General features: G+C 41.9%; 1 protein-coding gene and 1 pseudogene across 5 annotated transcripts in view; both read right to left on the bottom strand.

The window, feature by feature from the left end:
* The window catches only part of PDE4D (phosphodiesterase 4D), a 1110805-nt gene that overhangs the window by 66066 nt on the left and 1037130 nt on the right, over positions 1 to 7609 (bottom strand). The window lies entirely within an intron of this gene.
* On the bottom strand, positions 5166 to 6573 carry LOC308554448 (beclin-2 pseudogene; annotated as a pseudogene). The gene has a single exon. The product of its transcript is annotated as a beclin-2 pseudogene (transcript).

Here is a 7609-nt window from a genome sequence, read left to right as displayed (position 1 = left end):
AGGACAGGCGCGTCCTGCTTGGCCTTGGGGAGGGTTTCCCGGAGGAGGTGATTCCTGACGCAGCCCAAAGCGGGAGGAATCGGTTCCAGACAAGAGGAGCAAGTGTAGAGCCGGGGAAGCAGTGGGAGATGGGGCGGGTCCCAGACAGGGAACAGCACGGACACAGGTTCCAAGTCCCCGGGACGCGGTGCGCGTTAGAGCAGAGGGCCCGCAGGGAAGCTGAGGTGCGCTCAGAGCGGGCAGGAGAGGGCCCAGGGACAAGCGGCCGGAGGGAAGGCGGCTGTGCCCCAAGCGGCGGGGAGCAGGGACGGAGCTTCATTTCCCGACACTGACTCCTCTGCTCCTTTCTCACCTGTGCAGACCAGAAGAGAAAACAGGCCCTCGCGGAGAGGGAGCTGAATGCAGGCCGGAGCCCCGAGTTTCTGCGGAGGGACAGCCCGTGAGCCGCACCCTTCCCAATGGGCAGGCTCGTTGGGTTTTTTAAACGCAGCGAGTTATCACCTACTTCACCTCCTTTCTAGTTTGCAGGATGACGAGGTTTCTGATGTAGTTTCTGGGGTGCGAGTGGCTCTGCCGGGCTGGATACACCCAACAGGCCGGATTCCTGTGGGTCCCCCCGGGACACTTTCCCCCCACATCAGACGGGAGGAAAAGCCGATGCCACCCCACTCACTGCCTTACTTGGGTTCGGACGAAAGCCACTGCCATTCTCCCTTTGCCTGTTCTTTTGTATTTAAAGGCTGATGTGGGATTGTGCTGTTACAGAGGAAATAATGGAATACCTTCTGCTACATCTTATTTCTTATGGGCTTTAATTTTTTTTTAAAGGAAGAAAAATGGGACATAGACTTTCTTCACAAAAAGCACACCATTTTTAGACTTTAAGACTTCTTAAAGTTATCAGATAAACTCATTATTTTTATAATTATATAATTATTAAAAAGTATAGGAAATGGTTCTACAAATGTCAAGTCTGCTCTTTTATTATTTTTATTTTTATTGTTAACATTATTACAGATGTCCCAATAAACACTTTTATTAATTTACTCTAATTATATTATAATTACTTACAGGCTAAGCACCTTGTAATATGTGCAATCTTTTTACATTAGTTTTACTTTTTTAATCCTCACCTGAGGATATATATTTTTTTAATCAATTTTCTTTAGAGAGAGAGAGGAAAGAAGGGGCGGCAGAGAGAGAAACATTGATGTGAGAGAGAAACATGGATGGGCTGCCTCCCATACTCCCCCCCCCCGGGGACCAACCCCGCCACCTAGGTAAGTGCCCTGAGTGGGAATTGAACTCAAGACCTTTTGGTGTACTCGACAACGGTCCAACCCACTGAGCCACCCAGCCAGGGCTATGTTACTCTTATGTGGTCAGTTTTTAATAACATTTATGAAAACTTCATAAGACCACAGGAACGAAGTTCTATTGTAGATCCTACAGTGACAAAACATGAACCCACTGGCTTGAGATCCAGAGCTTAAAATGCCTACTGGAGCTCTAGATTAAAAAATGCTGATAAAATATAAAATCTGACATCTCTACAGATGAGTATTCTGAAGTTTCAGTATCTTTGTTCATAAAAAAAAGTAAAACTTGCCCCTAACACATACTGCCAGGATGCTGAGATTCCCTTAGGGTATAGATTTCATTTGGGTTAACATAATTGTTTATGTTGGTGGGATATTTCACATGAGCTTAAGAAATTACTGTCTATTCAGACAATGGAAACAATGAAAGTTTTTTAAAAAGGTATTATTTTGCTAGGAGCTGGATCTCAGTCCTTCCGCTTCATTCATTTGTTTATGCATTTGTTAATCTGTTTATTAATTCAAAAATATATATTGGGCAATTTCTGTGGCAGCCACTGTGACAGGTGCTGGACTCAATGACGAATAAAACACATCTGGTTTCTCTGCTTAGAGAAAACAAGGAATGTTATATAAAAAATTTAAATCTGATTAGTATTACATGTAAAAATGTTACCCCCCCCCCAAAAAAAGATAATTTATCTTCTATTAAGGAAGACTCAGTCGAGTGAGGAAGATAAATAAGTAAATAAACATAAAACAAAATGATCAGTGGGTGATGTGGATTTCAAAAAAGGGGCCTTAGAAAGTTCTCGCTTTGGGTTTGAGTTCTTGTCTTCTAAACCTCAGTTTCCTCTGTAAAGTGAGGCTAAAACTACCTTGGTATGTACTGGCTACATGACTAGGCAGCTCATTAAACTGCACTTATTATAATTGTTGTTTTCTGAAGTCATGGAAGTTTTCACACTGGAGAGAACATTTCAGCTTAGTCTGGAAGAGCAAGTAGAGTTTATCAGACAGAAAAAGTTTGTTAGGGTGTTCCAGAGAGAAAGAACAAAGTGTGCAAATTCAAGTGGCCAGAATTACAATGGTTTCTTGGAGGAATGTCGAATAGATCTGTGCATTTGGAATATAATGTTACCTAAATAATCTGTCTTTCTGCCTCTTCACTGATAAACAAAGGAAAGCGCTCTAAAACTCAACTTAAATCTTTCCTTCTCCTTATGCATTCTTCACTCCCCATGTCACTGAAACATTTACCTCTTTTATAATAGCTCAGTGTTAGGAGAGCTGATAAATCAAGATTAAGAGATTTCACAGCACTGGACGAAAAAGAGAACAATTAACAGCAACCTCGCTCTATGTGAGACCTTGACTGCTCCAGTCGGTTCAGAAGATACAACTAAAGGACTGAAAATGGGTCCAGGGATATTTCAGTGGTGCTCCCACCATCATCCTAACCATTATTTTCTACCGAAATAAAATCCATTCTTTACCACTCATTGTATTTGTAAATTCTGTCCCAGGGAGCCGCTTTTCCATCCAGTGGGGAAGCCCACTCCTTTTCCCTGGGAAATTCCTGAGCAGCGAAGCAAAGCAGTCACTGTCAGCACAGCTCGCACTTGCAGGGAGCCTCCTGCCCAGGGCCCTCCAATGACTCACACTTCCAGATGGCCATCTAGCCTTCATCCAGATTCCAGTCTTGGCACTATTAACTGGTCTGGTGCTGTCCCAATAAATAACTGTTACGAAGACCAAGGTTTGTAAAAATTAAAAAAATGTTTACTGCTCTAATTTCTGAATATAAAGGTAGCCTTCTTCATTATAATTTGGAAAAAATGCAGAGGAGTGCAAGAGAAAAAATAGAAAAAACTTGTAATTTTATCACCTATTATTCTATCATTCAGAGATAACCACTGTGAACATTTTGATGTATTTCTGTCCAATCCTTTTTTTCCCCTAAGTAGATCTCTAAGAGAAATTTATAAAAGGGGAATTACTAAGGTCAAAGGGAATAAAGATTTTTTGTCTCTTGATGTGTACTGCCAAATTGTTTTTTAGAAATATTATACTAATTTCCACTTCTAGAAGTACTGTTTGAGAATAAATTCACATGGTATTCTCATCAACACATGATAAAATATTATAAATATGTAAAAAACTGCAAATATATTATTTAGTTTTAATTTATTTGTCTTATTACAAGTAAGAGTGATCAAATTTAAATTTAAATTTTAGCAAAGTTATATAGGGACATAAATAATTTAATAGTACCACAAAGATTTTTTAAAAATCTCCTGCACTATATACATATACATATCTTCCATTCCCCAGAGGTAGCCGCTTTCATATCTTTTAGCTGATTTGTTTGCTTTATTACTCTGTATCTCTAAATGACATACCTGTATTGCTACTTTCTAATATTTTAGTTTTAGGCATTGATTATTGTGGGAGATAACAATTTAGCTACTCATCCATTCACACTACCTCTAGTCCTTCAAATACACATTGCAATTTAGTTAAGTTATTGTGTTTATATTAGTAGGGCGAAGGAAACACTACAAGCAGCCAAACTATGTAATATGCACCAGTTACTTCTTATTTTTGTCACAAGTTTTTGTTTCCCTTATAGTGGAAAATTCTTGTTTTTTGTTTTTTTCTTTACTTACTTCCTTGGGTTTCTATATACTTGTAACTTAATTCTATCTCAAACTTTGCCTCACCTGCAAAGATTTCCTTTAAGCATGGTTCAAATACATTAAGATTTTTATCAAATTCGTTTTCTCGAGGAAATTTCTCCCAGGGGCCCCTTCTGATCTAGGCTGGTTGCTCTCCAGGTCTACCGCACAGCTGTCACTCTGGGATGGTCCTTCATTATCCTGAAGATGATGTTTCTGGAGTTTACTGCCTTGTTTTGGTGAGCACGTTTCCAGGAGCTTCCTGAGTAAGTCTGCATCAGAGGCAAATTTTTTTGAGGCTCTGTATCTTTGAAATTCTCTTTATCCTGTGCTCACTCCTGATTAATAGTTTGGCTGAGTATATAACTCTTGGTTGAGAATCATTTTCCCTCAAAATTTAAAAGGCACTGCTCCATTGTTTTCAATGTGAATCTTAAGACGTCTGATGCTCTTTTGATTTTTTCACTGAAGAACATGTAGAAATGTATTTGAGGCTTCTCAGGGATGAAGGGGGTGGGGGTGGACACTATACACCACAGCAAGAACTTAAAAATCTTTGAATATTCCCCCTCCCAAAGTCCTACTACATACACCAATGGCCCGATTACTTTTATTTTCTCATTAAAAAATTGAGATCTCCACCTTTCTCTTTACTCCCTCCCCGTCATCACTACCCTCAGTTCTTTCCCTCTGCAACCCTTCATCCCATCACCTTGCAAGTTAATCTTTGCTGTCATTTTGAATTTGTCCAGGTAGGGAAGAGGGAAGAGGGAAGAGGGAGGATAAGGGGGGGATGAAGTTGTGCCAGGGAAGAGGGCAATGGCTTTGGTTGCTCTGGGCGATGCTTTCATTTCTCTTAAATTAATGTCTATGTGGTCATTTATTATTAAAATTATAAATCTGTTATGTTTTTCAGTCTTACAATTGATGTGATACGATTTTCACAAATGAAATATTTTAATTTTTAAAAAATCTTTATTGATTTCAGAGAGAGGAAGGGAGAGGGAGAGAGAGAGAAACATCAATGATGAGAGAGTCATTGATCGGCTGCCTCCTGCACGCCCCCCACTGGGGATCGAGCCCACAACCAGTGCAGGTGCCCTGACCGGGAATCGAACCGTGATCTCCTGGATCCTGGGTCAATGCTCAACCACTGAGCCATGCACAGCTAGGTGCAAATGAAATAATTTAAAGTAAAAAAATAACCCTCTCCCACAAAGGAAAAAAAAAACTTATTTTGACAATACCTTAAGGAGACCCAAGTGAGACTCCACTTAAAATTTGTAATCATGAGCGTGAGTGCCTTTGTCCACGGCTCCTCTGCGTCCAAGATGGTTCTGATGGAATAGAACTCACCACTGGCTGCAGGGTCTTTATCAAGCCTTGCCCACATGGATCCTTAGGGCATGCAGAGGCCCAGCTTGCCTTGTCGGCTTCTTCCTTGAACTGCTTGCTGCATGCAGTCCAGAAAGGCCATCATCCCCTGGTCAAACTTGTTACACAAGAGAGCACTCTGCCCCGTTCCAGAACAGGGGCACCTCAGAGGGTCTCTGTTAAAGACTTCAGATAGGAGTGGCTTCCCCAGGGGATGAGTCAATACCTCTGAATCTCCAGATCAACTGTGTTAGAGCCAGGAGCAGCAAGGCTGTCTGCCCCCAGGCTGCATTAATCTCACTCCAGCACAAGGCGACAGTGGGGAGGCAGCCCAATCTGGATAGTGATGACGGCCAAGGGGCCACCGCGGCGGATCTCAAACATTGAGCTGAAGGTGGTGGTTTTCTGCAGCGAGGCCAGCTGGGCCTGGGCGTACCACAGCCGGCTCTCCACGCTCCTCGGTTCTCATGCAGTTCCAGGGGTTGCCATTGCAGTTTACTGCAGTCCCTATGATATTGCCTTTCCTGCTGGTCCTGCATCTCAGGTTCTGTCTGGGCTGCTTCCAGAACCACCTCTTTCAGCTCCTGGACCAGCCTCGCTTCCTCCAGCTCCACGTCCTTCAACAACTCCTGCAGTGCCTCCCTCTTATCCTCACTTATTTTCTCCCTTGTCTCCAAACAGCATTTGCAGTTGTGACTGTCAGATTGTGAGACGGTGTCCAGCTGCTCCAAAAGATTGTCAGTACAGTCCTCACAAAGGGGTTGGTCCAGATCTTCTTTACCAGAAAGGATGTAAAAATGTCCCTACTGCTATTGAGAGTTCTCCTAGAGCCCAACTTCCCCAAGCAGGGTGAAGTTGCTGGAACCCTACCTGGACATCTTGCCACTGCCAGGGAGGGTCCTGCCAGAGGCACCGTCTTGTAGTTTTTCAGCACCTGTGTCCACCCTGGAGGTAGAGCCTTCTCCCGGAGTTTCTCCTGGCTCCCCCTGAGCTGAGGGGAGCTTTAAAGCTGTAGGCTCATGGCTAACATCAAGGCCTGAGACCTCCATGGACTGAGCCAGCTTCAGGGGCTGGTAGCACCATTGGCAAATGAAGTGGATGGAGGACACGGTGGAAGTCTTGACTTTCAACGTTGATTGTAAGTTTTTTCCCTGTCTGATGCCCTTTTGATTTTTGAGTCTTTGTATATATGACCTGATCATGATCCTTAGGATAAGCCATATATATATAATTTCCTCCTACAGTTTTCTATTCTTTCTAGAATTTCTATTATTTGGATGTTAGATTTTTTTTTGAATTGGCTCTCTAATTTTCTCATTTACTTCTGTTTTCTATTTCTCCATCTTTTTGCTCTATTTCCCTGGAGATGGCCTCAAAAAATTGGTCCATTTTGAGCACGGCACTTCAGTCTTCAACTGTGCCTGCTGTCCCTCAGTCCAGAGGCTGTTTTATGCCCTCAGAAAATAAGTGTCACGTATCTTGCCGGGGTGAATGAGGGATAGTCACACCATTCTCCGGAACATAAAATAGGATTTGCAAGTGTAACGGCCTCTTAAAAAGTTTTAATATTTACCCCACATTTTTAGGAACTGGGTATGGCTGGTGTTTTAGACTTTGGGTTGTTTTGCATTAGTCACGGGATCACTTTTTGGCTTTCCCCAATGCCAGCATAGGATTCAACTTTAACTGTCCACTAGGGCAATTACCACTTGTCCATTTGTTTTCCAGCTTCCAGAATTCTGTTGTTGGTATTCCTTTCCCATTTTCTTTTTCATTGTGCTTTCTGCTTTAAAAAGTCTTTTAATGGTTTTCTGAAGAGAGAGATACTCAATGACTGTGCTAATTGCTCTATCTTTAGCCAGAGGTGCCAATGTTTTCTAATATTCTAACTTGTCATTTATACATCTTTTGTGAAGTGTCTGAACATGTCTCTGACGACTTAGCAATGATACCATAGTGTTTTCCTTACTTATTTGCACGAGCTCTTTCTTTGTTACTGTATTAATTACTGACCTACAGTATCTTTGGGGTGACTGATTTCAAATCCCACTGAGTTTTCTGCGGTTCCTGTGGTTCAGAATGTACACAAGTCACGAAAAGCTTAATGGAGGAGTTGTAACGAAACGTACTCTGAATAGTTTACCAATATACATGTATTTAGAGTTACATAAAGAACAATCTTCAGTTACCAGGCTTTGAACTTGTAACAGACAGACCTTTATATTAATTCAATAAACT

Source organism: Miniopterus schreibersii (assembly GCF_964146895.1).
Source record: "Miniopterus schreibersii genome assembly, chromosome: 3".
Classification (NCBI taxonomy): domain Eukaryota; kingdom Metazoa; phylum Chordata; class Mammalia; order Chiroptera; family Miniopteridae; genus Miniopterus; species Miniopterus schreibersii.
The sequence above is the reverse complement of the archived record's forward strand: the minus strand, read 5'-3'. Positions and strand labels throughout refer to the sequence as shown.